This window comes from Gopherus flavomarginatus, chromosome 1 (assembly GCF_025201925.1).
Source record: "Gopherus flavomarginatus isolate rGopFla2 chromosome 1, rGopFla2.mat.asm, whole genome shotgun sequence".
NCBI lineage: Eukaryota > Metazoa > Chordata > Testudines > Testudinidae > Gopherus > Gopherus flavomarginatus.
The window spans coordinates 379,426,421-379,441,140 of NC_066617.1; the positions used below are offsets into that span (position 1 = coordinate 379,426,421).

At 65.7% G+C, this 14,720-nt stretch overlaps 1 protein-coding gene across 1 annotated transcript in view; it reads right to left on the reverse strand.

Moving 5' to 3' along the window:
* FHIP1B (FHF complex subunit HOOK interacting protein 1B) overlaps positions 1-14,480 on the reverse strand; it is a 58,896-nt gene extending 44,416 nt beyond the window's left edge. Inside the window, exons 1-2 of the mRNA XM_050949696.1 lie at positions 14,408-14,480; positions 11,540-11,584 (exon numbers count right to left, since the gene is read on the reverse strand). The gene's annotated coding sequence lies outside the window, so the exon portion shown is untranslated. The remainder of the gene's footprint in view (positions 1-11,539; positions 11,585-14,407) is intronic.
* Between the last annotated feature and the right edge of the window lie 240 nt (positions 14,481-14,720).

A 14,720-nucleotide genomic window follows, 5' to 3' on the forward strand; every position in this document is an offset into this window, starting at 1 on the left:
TCTGGAACAGCCTTCCAAGGGGAGTAGTGGGGGCAAAAGACATATCTGGCTTCAAGACCAAGCTTGATAAGTTTATGGAGGGGATGGTATGATGGGATAGCCTAATTTTGGCAATTAATTGATCTTTGACTATTAGCAGGTTGTGACGTTATTGATATAAACTGGGACCATATAGAACATGGTTTGCAACAAGGTCCAGTAGTGGCACCAAATCCTATGTAAAAGGGGTCATATAAGGTGTCTAAGACCAGGTTATGGGTTACTGGTTATGATTATGCTGTGTGTATGTCTGTATCATTTTGTAGTTGAAGTTATAAGTATTGGCTGTATACTGTCTGTATTTCAAACTGGTGCTGCAATTCTGGGAAACACCCCAGACAAGTTGGTGTTAGCTCTGCTTAGCCTGCTTGATGGCCAATTAAGGACCATCAGCTACACAACTGACCCACTGAGAGGAGGCAAATACGACTTGTAACTCAGCAAAGTGCAGGGACTTGCCCATGTGACTCCAGACTCCATTTTGCTGTAATTTTCCACAGTAAGAACAAAGAGGTTCTTACACCTGGAAAAGCTTATATAAGGCTGATGCCTCATCTCCATCTTGTCTTCAATCCTGCTTCTTACCTCTGGAGGGACTTTGCTACAAACTGAAGCTCTGAACAAGGGACTGAATGACCCATCCCAGCGGGGGATGTTCTCCAGAGACTTGATTTGAACCTGCAGTTTACTCCATCACTGCTACAAGCCTGAACTAAGAACTTTACCATTACTGTATGGAATTGTATCAGAGGGGTAGCCGTGTTAGTCTGGATCTGTAAAAGCAGCAAAGAATCCTGTGGCACCTTATAGACTAACAGACGCATCTGTTAGACGCATCTGAAGAAGTAGGTATTCACCCACGAAAGCTCATGCTCCAAAATGTCTGTTAGACTATAAGGTGCCACAGGATTCTTTGCTGCTTGTATGGAATTGATTCCATTTAACCAATTCTAGCTCTCATCTCTATCTTTTTCCCTTTACGAATAAACTTTTAGATTTTAGATTCTAAAGGATTGGCAACAGCGTGATATGTGGGTAAGATCTGATGTGTATATTGGTCTGGGTCTGGGGCTTGGTCCTTTGGGATCGAGAGAACCTTTTTCTTTTACTGGGGTGTTGGTTTTCATAACCATTCATCCTCAGGACGGGTGGGACTGGTGGTGATACTGGGAGACTGGAGTGTCTAAGGGAATTGTTTGTGTGACTTGTGGTTAGCCGGTGGGGTGAAACCGAAGTCATTTTTGGCTGGCTGGCTTGGTGCCTTAGAGGTGGAAAAACCCCAGCCTAGGGCTGTGACTGCCCTGTTTGAGCAATTGGTCCTGAATTGGCACTCTCAGTTGGGTCCCGCCAGAACCGCATCGTCACACAGGTAAATATGCCCAATAGCCTGTAATGGGATGTTAGATGGGATGGGATCTGAGTTACTACAGAGAATTCTTTCCTGAGTGCTGGCTGGTGAGTCTTGCCCACATGCTCAGGGTTTAACTGATCGCCATATTTGAGGTCGGGAAGGAATTTTCCTCCAAGGCAGATTGGCAGAGGCCCTGGAGGTTTTTCGCCTTCGTTTGCAGCATGGGGCATGGGTCACTTGCTGGAGGATTCTCTGCAGCTTGAGGTCTTCAAACCACAATTTGAAGACTTCAATAACTCACACATAGGTATGGGGTTTGTTACAGGAGTGGATGGGTGAGATTCTGCGGCCTGCGTTGTGCAGGAGGTCAGACTAGATGATCATAATGGTCCCTTCTGACCTTGAGTTTATGAGTCGCCCAACCCCCCGGCCAACCCCCCGGCGCCATTCCACCCAACGACAAGGTGCCACGAGTGACAAAGGAGGGGCATCAAGGGGGATGTCGGAGCTCAGGTAACTGGAGGCTGGCAGTCTGCAGGGGGGCACTCCCCAAGATGGACTTGGCTGAAAGTCACTAATTTCTGTGCTAATAAGCTCTGCCCTACGCTGTGTTCCCAGCTGGCTGAGAGTCATGTTTGACTGCGAAGTGGGGGTGCAGGACCTCTGGCTTCCCCAGGACACTCCCTACGTGCTGGGCTGCAGGCAACGACCACGTCACCGCTGGGAAATGGGGGGCCTGGGTGGACCCCGAGCAAGTGGGTGCTGGGCATCCCGTAGCACCGTACAAGTCAATGCAGCCAGAGCCCCAGGCCTGGCTGGGGCTGGCCCCGGGAAGCAGCGCCCCTTGAAAGGTCTGGGGGGCTCAGCTGAGGGCCGGCCTTTGGTGGATAGCAAGGAGCAGGGCGGTGGCATTGCAGCCTCAGTGAGCATCCCCAGGGGCCGGGGCCCACTCAGCAATGGGGGGTATTGGAACACCAGCCCTGCGTTAGGATTTGTAGCACTGGAGCCCCCCCACGCTGGGTGTTGTATGGACAGAACTGAGCCCCAAAGAGCTTCCACCTGAGACGAGCCCAGAGCCCTGACAGCTGGAGATGGGGAACCCCAGGAACCAGGGCCTGCTGGGCAGCCTCCAGCACCTGGGCGCCATATCCAGGCAGCCCCCATGCCTGGGGGAGCCCTCAGGAACTGCCCCAGCAGGGTGCCCCCTCGTCCCCTTCTGCAGCAAGTGCGTCCGGATTGCCCGATGGCAGTTCTCCGGGGGGGAGGGCCTGAACAGGCCTACAAGTCCTCCCGAGAGCAGCTCGGGAACCTGTCAGGGACCCAGCCCGAGGCCAGCAGCTGGCAGGAGACAGCCAGCAGGGTGCCCTAGGCCAGGGTGAGCTCTCTGTCCCCAGAGCCAGTGGGTGGAACAGGACATCGGGTCAGACGAGACGGGATGGTCAGCAGGGTCCCAGCACAGCCCCTGCTCTGATGGGGCATGGACTCCCAGGCTACCCACATCCCACACCAGGGCCCCACACCCATAAAGCAGGACCAAAGGGGGCTTCGCTGTAGACACCCTGCAGCTGGCTGGCTCCTGCCAAGAGCCAGTCCAGTCAGAACAGCGCCACCCGCAGGCCCGAGCCCCCCAGCGGCCCTGGCTCAGCTCAGGGGGGATGAAGGGCTCAGCCCCTGCCATGCCCCAGCAGCAACAGCAGCCTGGCTTCCTCCCAGGCACTGCTGCCAGCAGGCTGGGCTGCTCTCCAGGGCAGGCTGGCAGCTCCAGGCTTTGGCATGTTTCCATCCCAGCGGGACACCACCACCTTCAGGACACCCTTGAGGGCTGCCTGGCCCCGGGTGCACCGCAGGACACCGGCCGGTGAAGGCCAGGGCCGGGAGAGCTCCACCTGGCCCCAGCGCCCTCCCTGCTGCGAGAGCAGTGCCACCTGCCAGCCGGGCCTGGCCTGGGCACACAGCTCAGCTGCTGCACACAGGCACAGGCCTCCCTCCCCCAGCTCCGTGAGCGTCGCCCCTGCCCAGAACTGCCCGCTGGCAGAGTGGGACCGTGGGGCTCTGGCCAGCTGAAGGGTTCCCCCAGACACAGCTCAGCTCAAAGAGGAAGGGTGTCAGAGCGGGGGGCACATGGCCCCCTCCTGCTCAGTGCAGCTGGGTGAGGGACCCGCAGGCTATTTATAATGGCCAGTTCCTTCCCCAGCCCTGCTGCTGCTGTCCCTCAGGCAAGTGGCATCCCGCTGGGCTCGGGCCAGGGCGACGGGCCTACAGCTGCTCTGGGAAGCCTCTCTCCGAGCACAGACGACACTGCCCTGCAGGCAGGACTCGGAGCCGGGCCGCCCAGTGCCTGCCCAGCCAGACCCCCCGCACCCTCGCTTCCAGCTGGCAAGTGAGCCAGGCTGGGCAATACCCCGGGCCTCCTCTGCTGGCACCTGGCCAGGGCTCTCCTGAGCAGCCACCTGGGGCCTGGCCCCGAGCACAAGGCTGCCCTCAGATAGCAGGGGAAGAGCCAGGCAGACACAGCTGGGCCCTGCCATGCCTGCCCGCAGGGAAAGGAGCCGGGGCAGGGCAGCAGAGCACTGGCTGCGGGGGTAGGCAGCTCTCACCGCTCCAGCTCAGACCCAGACAGCCTGCAGGGGAGCCAGCGAGGAGCCCCCAGGCCATGCTGGTGCCCAGGCCAGCCCAGCCCCTGGCCCATAAGATGCCAGAGGCAGGGTGTTTTGCAGGGAGCAAGCCCTGGCCCAGCGCTAGGCACTGTCTCTCCACCCGCAAGGGCGGAGGCCAACCCAGAGAAGCTGGTGGCATGAGGGGCGGGAGCAGACTGTGCTCCGGAGCTGCTGGATCCCTTGGGCCAATTACCGGAGCTGAAGCAGGAGGGTCCGGAGACATGCCCTGGTTCAGGGCCCCCTTCCTCAGCCCCCACTGCCCGGCGCTGCCTGCATCAGGTCGAACAGGCTGCGGGAGCTGCTCCTGGGCCGTGAGTCAGTGGCTCCTAGCAGCCAGCCAGAAATAACCCTGGCACGGGCTGGGCCCATCCGTCCAGGCAGCCAGCAGCTGAGCAGAGAGGCCAGGAGAGTCCAGCGGGCAGCGGAGCCAGGCCCAGACAGCAGAGCCAGCAAGAGGCATTGCATCGGCGGGAGAAGGGTGTGGAGCCATCAGCCGGCCCAGGGCTAGGGCTAGGGCTAGGGCTGGGGGGGAGGAGGAGGCAGGGTCTTGTGCCTGGGACTCCCATGAAGAGCCTGTGACGAACTGGGACTGTTCTTACTGTGGCCTGTGAATGCTGAGTGGGGGGGGGGGGGTTGGCTGAGAGTCCTGGTGAATCGCAGGAAGTGGGGGGTACAGGGCTCTGACTCCCCCACTCCATGACAACTGGTGGCAGAGGTGGGATCTACCGCACCCTGGGGACGGCGCTTCCTACAGTAAGTGACTGGGGAGCAGGGACCAGGCGTGCTGAAGAGTCAGAGAGACGGGGTCAGGGGACGATTAACCCCTGGGAGCGTGTGACCGGCTAGAAGGACTGTTGCAGTGACAGGGTCTCCCGGGGGATCACAGTGAGCGGGCCCGGGGAACCCTGGCAGAGAGGGGTGACCTGAAGAAAGGCTGGTGCACGAGGGGTCTCCCTGTAACGGTGGAAAGCTGAGAGCACAGGCCGGCGAGTGGCCAGCAGGCAGATGTATGCTAAACGTGACCTGGTGGAGCTGTGCAGGCAGAAGGGGCTGCGCATTGCGAGGTCCACCAAAGACCGGCTAATTGCCAAGCTGGAGGAGAAGGATTGAGATGGGAAGAGCTCGAGTTAAGGAGGCAAGAACTGAAGCAGGAGCGGGAAGAACGAGAAAAACAGTGTCCGCATGAGGAGAACCAGCATAAGCATGAGCTGGAGCTGGCCCGGCTGAGGAGCAGCGGGGCCCCGGCTGCGGCGAGTGAGGGGGACCCAAGCCTACAAAGAGCTTTGATAAGGGCTTTCTGGCCCGGCGTAAGGAGAGGGAGGACATAGACACCTTGCTGACGGCCTTTGAGAAGGCCTGCGAGCTGCACAGGGTTGACCCTGCAGACAGGATCGCAGTTCTCACCCCCTTACTGGACTCCACAGCCGTGGAGGTGTACAGCCGACTGAAAGGGGCGGAGGCAGGGGGCTACGAACTGTTCAAACAGGCCCTGCTCCGCGAGTTTGGGCTGACTCCTGAGATGTACCGGAAAAAGTTCCGGAGCCAGCGTAAAACCCGTGAAGTCACATACCTACAACTGGTCAACCGGGCGCAGGGGTACGCCCGCAAGTGGACAGCTGGGGCCCAAACTAAAGAGGACCTGCTTGACCTATTCATACTGGAGCACCTGTACGAGCAGTGCCCGTCCGACCTGAGGCTGTGGTTGATGGACCAGAAGCCAGAGAACCCGCAGCACGCAGGCCAGCTGGCCAACATGTTTCTGGACAGTCGGGCAGGGGATGACAGGGAGGAATCCCAAAGGAGCAGGGCCGCCACGACACAGAAAGAGAGTGACCTGGGGACCTCTGTCGCAGAGTGTGGGGGAGTTCAGCCCTGCACCCCTCTTCCTGGGACCCACAGTGACTCTCAGCAGCCAGTAAAACAGAAGGTTTATTGGACAACAGGAATGCAGACTCCAGCAGAGCTTGGAGACACAGCCAGGACCCCTCAATCGAGTCCTTCTGGGGGTTCAGGGTGCTTGGATCTCAGCTTACAACTCCCTGAATTCCAACCACCCAGCCCAAAACCGAAACTGAACTCAACTCTGCTCCCTCCAGTCGGCCCCTTCCTTTGTCCAGCTTCCCGGGCAAAGGTGCTGACCCCTCTCCGCTCTGCCTAGCTCAGGCTACAGGCTGATCACCTGTCCCTCACCTAAAGTCACTCCCTGCTGTCCCATCCCCCACACAGACAGTCCCTACTCCATCACAACCTCCCAAAGGGGAAGCATGGAGAACCCTGCTCGAGGGGACCCATGGGACATGGGCTGCTATCACTGTGACCAAAGAGGCCACATACGGGCCCAATACCCCAAGCTCACGGACAGACTGAGCAGACCCAACCCACAGAGGGTTGACTGAGTAAAGACCCAGCTGGATGAGAGGCAGCGTTCCCAGGCAAGGGGGGCTGGCAGCGTACCACCTGCTAAGGAGGGAGGAGGGCCCCAGACCAGCCCCTCCGGGAGACTGGATGCTCCAGACTCAGGGTTTTTGGTTTACAGGGTGGGCGCAGGGCTGTCCCTACGGAGCGAGTGCCTTGTTCCCATGGAGGTGGATGGCAGGAAGGTCAATGGATACTGGGATACGGGCGCTGAGGTGACGCTGGCCCGGCCCGAGGTGGTGGCCTCAGATCAGCTGGTGCCCAACACCTACCTGACCCTGACGGGGGTGGGCGGGACCCCATTCAAGATACCTGTGGCGAAGGTACACCTGAAGTGGGGGGCCAAGGAGGGCCCCAAGGACGTGGGGGTGCACCCACATTTGCCCACTGAGGTGCTCATGGGGGGGATCTGGAGGACTGACTAAGCAACTCCCAGGGTGCCCTGGTCATGACCCGCAGTAGAGCTGGCGAGGGGCACTGCGCCCTGACAACGGGGAAGGTACCTTGCCTGAGGCGCAGGACCCTAACCCAGGGGGGAGGGAACGCCCAGGGACACAGCTCAGGGAGGCTGCAGCTTCAGACCCAGCCGGTGAGAGAGAGCAGGTGCCCAACCCTGTCCCAGCTGCTGAGTTCCAGGCCGAGGTGCAGAAAGATCCCTCCTTGCGGAAGATAAGGGACCTGGTCGACCTCAGTGCGGTACAGACCATGGGGGAAGGTTGCCAGAAAAGGTTCCTGTGGGAGAAGGGGTTCCTGTACCAAGAATGGGCTCCCCAGGGGAAATGGAGTCGGGGGGATCAGGAGGCAGCTGGTGGTACCCTGGAAGTATCGCCACCAGCTGCTCTGCCGGGCCCATGACATCCCTCTCGCAGGGCACCAGGGAACCTGGCGTCCCCAGCAGAGGCTGCTCCAGAACTTTTACTGGCCTGGGGTCTTTACCCAGGTCCGACAGTACTGCCAATCCTGTGACCCCTGCCAGAGGGTGGGGAAGGCCCGGGACAAGGGGAAAATGGCTTTAGGAGCCTTGGCAACACAGAGGAGCCTTTCCAGAGGGAAGCCAAGGTCAAAATGGGGGCTCTGAACCAAGAGAGCCCGAATCACAGCCCCCCAGACTGGAACATGGGGAGAAGATCCCAGCCCAGCTTGAACTAATGCTGAGGGGGTGGGGGGTTGGCCTGGGAGGATGATCTGCATGGGGGGATGGGAGACTGGCTGGAGGGAGGAGACCTGAGCAGGTAACGGGAGAACCCAGGAAGGGGTTGGAGACCAGGTTACACCTCTGCCCAGGAAGCGGGACAAAGGCTGGGGGAGGGGACGCTGGGGGGAGAGAGGGAGTTTTCGGGAGCTGGCTGGGGAATGGAGGGAGGCGCAGACGGGGCTCTGATTCCCCAGTGGGGCTGTGGTGCCTCTGGGATCCCAAGATGGACCTAACTGTGGAGGATCCTGTTGTCTGTACCTGCAAGACCTGCCTGGAACTGTGTTCCTATGGGCTAAATAAACCTGTTTTACCGGCTGGCTGAGTCCTGGTGAATCGCAGGAAGCCGGGGGTGTAGGGCCTTGTGTCCCCCCACACTCCGTGACAGAGCCGAAGACCAGCAGAGCCGGCGGGGCCCAGGCTGGTGTGAGCCTCCCTCACCACTCTCAGCCAGAGCCTCTCCTGGCAGCCGCTGAGCAAGGGGACCTGGGAGCGGCTGTCGCTCCCGGCCTGCTCTTGGGAACTGCCTCTCCTGGCGGCACGGCCTGGAGCAGCTCGGCTCTGCAGCAGGGCACCCAGAGCTCCTGCTGCACAGTGCGACATCTACCAGCCGCGCCCGCAGGGCCCAGCGGAAGGGTCGAACATGCCCCAGGGCAGCGGGCACGACATTTGGGGTTCCATTGCACTAAGAGGCTGAATAAAACAGACCCGCCGGATCCGCCTGAGAGCACTGGCCCAGCCTGTGGCCCTCTCCAGAGACCCGACCTCCTGCAAAGCGCTCCAGCCCGGAGCTCAGCTGCCTGCCGAGAGCAGTGGCAGGGGGTGCCGGGCAGGCACTGCTGTTTCCTTGTGGCATGGACTCAGGGGACCCAGTGGCAGCTGCAAGGACTTAGAGCGGCTGCAGGCTGGAACCAGGACTCCCACATCCCAGAGCCTTCGAAGAGCAATGAGGCGGCTCCACAGCAGGCCCAGTGCTCAACCCTCCAGAGCCCAGGAGAGAGCAGGCACTGGGCCACCAGCACGACACTCTGGCTGGAAGCCACAGAGCCCAGCGAGTCCCCCCGCCTGCCACAGGCTACAGCCGCCAGAGCCTCCGCCCATGCCCAGCTCCTGCCAAGCACTACACACGCACCCGCCAGAGAGCTTGGGCTGGATGGCAATACAGCACCAGGCTGGCATGTGCCAACGGCTGAGAATCCCTCGCCCTGCATGGCCAGAGCTCTCTCCCAGCCCTCCAAGCCTGCTCCCGGGGGGCAGCAGAAGGGATTCCCTCCACCGAGGCCTGCCAGAGCGCCTCTCATCTGCAAGGGCCAGGCAGACAACGCTGGCACGGGGCGCTGCTGGCACGGCGGCAGCCTCTCGAGCCCAACAAAGGCAGCTGTGAGCCAGTGATTGAGCGTGTGCAGTTGTCTAGCCAAGCCATGGCGTCTCCAGGGGCGCGATGCAGTTCTAGCTCATCGGGCAGGAGAGGAGACCCGCTGAGCGAGCCGGCAAAGTGAGGGGCCCAGGCCAGCACGGCCCCACAGGGAGCTGAGCCCACAGTGCCTCCCAGCGGCTACAAAGGGCAAAGCAGTTTCACCTCAGACTCTTGCTGGATTTCTCATAGGAAAGCCCAGAGCCCTGAACACGGCACACAAAGCAAAATCACCGCTGCCTGCACACCGTGCCACTGCGGTGTCCCAGGCTGGCCGCTTTCCCCTGCACCCGGTCATGGGCCCACATGAGATACGCCGTGCCAGCCACACCCGCAGAGAGCCTGGCTCTTCCCCTGCGCCCAGCCATGGGCCCGCGTGAGATACGCCGTGCCAGCCACACCCGCAGAGAGCCTGGCCGTTCCCCTGTGCCCAGCCATGGGCCTGTGTGAGGTACGCCGTGTCAGCCACACCTGCAGAGAGCCTGGCCGTTCCCCTGTGCCCAGTCATGGGCCTACGTGAGATACGCCGTGCCAGCCACACCCGCAGAGAGCCTGGCCGTTCCCCTGTGCCCAGTCATGGGCCTACGTGAGATACGCCGTGCCAGCCACACCCGCAGAGAGCCTGGCCTCTTCCCCTGCGCCCGGCCATGGGCCTGTGTGAGATAAACCCTGCCAGCCACACCCGCAGAGAGCCTGGCCCTTCCCCTGCGCCCAGCCATGGGCCCGCATGAGATACGCCGTGCCAGCCACACCTGCAGAGACCCTCGCCTCTTCCCCTGCGCCCGGCCCAGGGGCTGTGTGAGATAAACCGTGCCAGACACAGCCACAGAGAGCCTGGCCTCTTCCCCTGCGCCCGGCCCAGGGGTTGTGTGAGATAAACCGTGCCAGCCACAGCCACAGAGAGCCTGGCCTCTGCCCCTGCGCCCGGCCATGGGCCAGCGTGAGATACGCCGTGCCAGCCACACCCGCAGAGAGCCTGCCCTCTTCCTCTGCGCCCAGCCATGGGCCCGCGTGAGATACGCCGTGCCAGCCACACCCGCAGAGAGCCTGGCCCTTCCCCTGCGCCCAGCCATGGGCCAGCGTGAGATACGCCGTGCCAGCCACACCCGCAGAGAGCCTGGCCCTTCCCCTGCGCCCAGCCATGGGCCTGCGTGAGATACGCCGTGCCAGCCACACCTGCAGAGAGCCTCGCCTCTTCCCCTGCGCCCGGCCCAGGGGCTGCGTGAGATAAACCATGCCAGCCACAGCCACAGAGAGCCTGGCCTCTTCCCCTGCGCCCAGCCATGGGCCCACGTGAGATACGCCGTGCCAGCCACACCCGCAGAGAGCCTGGCCCCTTCCCCTGTGCCCGGCCATGGGCCCGCGTGAGATACGCCATGCCAGCCACAGCCACAGAGAGCCTGGCCCCTTCCCCTGTCCCCAGCCATGGGCCTGCATGAGATACGCCATGCCAGCCACAGCCGCAGAGAGCCTGTCCCCTTCCCCTGCGCCCGGCCATGGGCCCGCGTGAGATACGCCGTGCCAGCCACACCCGCAGAGAGCCTGGCCCTTCCCCTGTGCCCGGCCATGGGCCCGCGTGAGATACGCCGTGCCAGACACAGCCACAGAGAGCCTGGCCCCTTCCCCTGTCCCCAGCCATGGGCCCGCATGAGATACGCCGTGCCAGCCACAGCCGCAGAGAGCCTGGCCCCTTCCCCTGCGCCCGGCCATGGGCCCGCGTGAGATACGCCGTGCCAGCCACACCCGCAGAGAGCCTGGCCCTTCCCCTGCGCCTGGCACACACCCGCAGAGAGCCAACGCTCCTTGTCGTGCAGTGAGCAATGCTAGAGCCAGCAGGCTGGTCACTGGGCAGCGCAGCAGGGCCCGGCTTTGGCCTGTAACGCCCCTCAGCAGCCCCCAGCCCCACACAGCCCCCAACTCACCCTTGGCGTCTTCCAGGCCAGCCCCTTCCCCTCCTGCTCTCCGGGGGCCTGCCGTGCGGCCGCCCCATCTTCACTCTTCAGGAGGCCGCCAAGTGAGGCCACTGCCCCCCCAGTCCAGGAGGGTGAGGCTCTTCGGAAGAGGGCCAGCTGCCCACCTCCCCCACCCGTCACCCAGTGAGAGTGGCCCCCTACCCCAACAGGCTCTGCCCACCCGTTGTCTGGCCCACCGCTGCCCCAGCCCCTCGTACCAGGCCAGTGCCAATCCTCAAGCAGCGGGCACAAAGCCAGCCTGTGCCAATCCCATAGCCCTGAGACAGTACCACTTAACCCCGTGCCATCTACACCCCCCCCTTGGCCCCTGCTCCTGCCTGCCCCCCCGCCCTCCCCCAGCTCTGCCCCTCGCACCCCAGTGCCATGTGCGTCCCCCCCCAGGCCCAGTCCCCCGCCAGCCCCTCCAGCTCTGCCCCTCGCACCCCAGTGCCATGTGCGCCCCCCCTTGACCCAGGCCCCCACCTGCCCCTCCCCAGCCATTCACAGCCCCGCCATTACCTGGCAGCGGAGGTGACCCGGGTTCATGTCCGAGCAGCGCCAGGGCTGGGAACAAACGTGGGAAGCTCCAGTGAATCAGAGACACAAGCAGCCCGAACCCTCTGCCCCCCGCCCCACACGAAGCCCCCAGCCTGCCCCCACACAGACCTCGCAGCCCCCCTACACCGTGCTGCCCTCGAGCCCCCACACACCCCACGCTGCCCCCCAAACCCCCCAGCCTGCCCCCACACAGACTCCACAGACCCCCTACACCATGCTGCCCCTCGAGCCCCCACGCCTGCCCCCACACAGACCCCACAGCCCCCCTACACCATGCTGCCCCCGAGCCCCTACATACCTCGCGCTGCCCCCCAAAACCCCCCAGCCTGGCCCCACACAGACCTCGCAGCCCCCTACACCGTGCTGCCCCCGAGACCCCACACACCCCACGCTGCCCCCCAAACCCCCCAGCCTGCCCCCACACAGACTCCACAGACCCCCTACACCATGCTGCCCCTCGAGCCCCCACGCCTGCCCCCACACAGACCCCACAGCCCCCCTACACCATGCTGCCCCCGAGCCCCTACATACCTCGCGCTGCCCCCCAAAACCCCCCAGCCTGGCCCCACACAGACCTCGCAGCCCCCTACACCGTGCTGCCCCCGAGCCCCCACACACCCCACGCTGCCCCCCAAACCCCCCAGCCTGCCCCCACACAGACCCCACAGCCCCCCTACACCATGATGACCCTCGAGCCCCCACACACCTCGCGCTGCCCCCCGAACACCACAGCCCGAGCCCCACACCTTGCGCTGCCCCCCCAACCCCCCAGCCCGAGCCCCACACCCTGCGCTGCCCCCCCAACCCCCCAGTCCGAGCCCCACACCCTGCGCTGCCCCCCGAGGCCCCCAGCCCGAGCCCCACACACCCCGTGCTGACCCCTGAACCCCCCAGCCCGAGCCCTGCACCCCACGCTGCCCCCCGAACCCCCCAGCCCGAGCCCCGCACCCCGTCCTGCCCCTCGAACCGCCCCACCCCGAGCCCCACACACCCCGTGCTGCCCCCCGAGCCCCCCCGCCCGAGCCCCACACACCCCACGCTGCCCCCCCAACCCCACAGCCCGAGCCCCGCACACCCCACGCTGCCCCCCCAACCCCACAGCCCGAGCCCCGCACACCCCACGCTGCCCCCCAAACCCCCAGCCCGAACCCCGCACACCCCGTGCTGCCCCCCCAATCCCCCCAGCCCGAGCCCCGCACACCCCGCGCTGCCCCCTCAACCCCCCACCCCACGCTGCCTCCCCGAGCCCGCCCCCCCAACCCCCTACCCCGAGCCCCACACACCCCGCGCTGCCCCCCAAACCCCCCAGCCCGAACCCCACACATCCCGCGCTGCCCCCCAAACCCCCCCGCCCGAGCCCCACACACCCCGCGCTGCCCCCCCAACTCCCTACCCCGAGCCCCACACACCCCGCGCTGCCCCCCGAACCCCCCAGCCCGAGCCCCACACACCCCGCGCTGCCCCCCGAACCCCCCAGCCCGAGCCCGGCACATCCCGCGCTGCCCCCCCGAGCCCCCCAGCCCGAGCCCCGCACATCCCGCGCTGTCCCCGAACCCCCCAGCCCGAGCCCCGCACCCCCCGCGCTGCCCCCCCGAGCCCCCCAGCCCGAGCCCCGCACCCCCCGCGCTGCCCCCCCGAGCCCCCCAGCCCGAACCCCGCACACCCCGCGCTGCCCCCCGAGCCCCCCAGCCCGAGCCCCGCACACCCCGCGCTGCCCCCCGAACCCCCCAGCCCGAGCCCCGCACCCCCCGCGCTGCCCCCCGAACCCCCCAGCCCGAGCCCCGCACCCCCCGCGCTGCCCCCCAATCCCCCCAGCCCGAATCCCACACACCCCGCGCTGCCCCCCGAGCCCCCCAGCCCGAACCCCGCACCCCCCGCGCTGCCCCCCGAACCCCCCAGCCCGAGCCCCGCACACCCCACGCTGCCCCCCGAACCCCCCAGCCCGAGCCCCGCACCCCCCGCGCTGCCCCCTCAACCCCCCACCCCACGCTGCCTCCCCGAGCCCGCCCCCCCAACCCCCTACCCCGAGCCCCACACACCCCGCGCTGCCCCCCAAACCCCCCAGCCCGAACCCCACACATCCCGCGCTGCCCCCCAAACCCCCCCGCCCGAGCCCCACACACCCCGCGCTGCCCCCCCAACTCCCTACCCCGAGCCCCACACACCCCGCGCTGCCCCCCGAACCCCCCAGCCCGAGCCCCACACACCCCGCGCTGCCCCCCGAACCCCCCAGCCCGAGCCCCACACACCCCGCGCTGCCCCCCGAACCCCCCAGCCCGAGCCCCGCACCCCCCGCGCTGCCCCCCCGAGCCCCCCAGCCCGAACCCCGCACACCCCGCGCTGCCCCCCGAGCCCCCCAGCCCGAGCCCCGCACACCCCGCGCTGCCCCCCGAGCCCCCCAGCCCGAGCCCCGCACCCCCCGCGCTGCCCCCCGAACCCCCCCAGCCCGAGCCCCGCACCCCCCGCGCTGCCCCCCGAACCCCCCAGCCCGAGCCCCGCACCCCCCGCGCTGCCCCCCCAATCCCCCCAGCCCGAATCCCACACACCCCGCGCTGCCCCCCGAGCCCCCCAGCCCGAACCCCGCACCCCCCGCGCTGCCCCCCGAACCCCCCAGCCCGAGCCCCGCACCCCCCGCGCTGCCCCCCCAATCCCCCCAGCCCGAATCCCACACACCCCGCGCTGCCCCCCGAGCCCCCCAGCCCGAGCCCCGCACCCCCCGCGCTGCCCCCCCAACTCCCTACCCCGAGCCCCACACACCCCCCGCTGCCCCCCGAGCCCCCCAGCCCGAGCCCCGCACACCCCGCGCTGCCCCCCCCGTCTCTCTCTCACCGGCCCGGCCCATCCCCCTCTCCAGCCGCCGCCATCTTGCCGCCGCCTCCCACCGACGCACGGCGCGCGCCGGACCCCTGGGGGCGGGGCTTCCTGCTGCATTAACCATGAGGCGGCCGCTCATTGGCCGCCCGCAGGGGAGGGGCGGGGCTTCCCTGCACCCGGGGTGGCCTGGCCCCGCCCCCGGCCGCTCCTTGTCCTGCGGGGCGCGCGAGAGGCGGGACCCCCGGCCCGGCCGGCTCCTCCCCCCGGGGACTGACCCCTCCCCCTCCCCCGGCTCCTCCCCCCGGGGACTGACCCCTCCCCCGGCTCC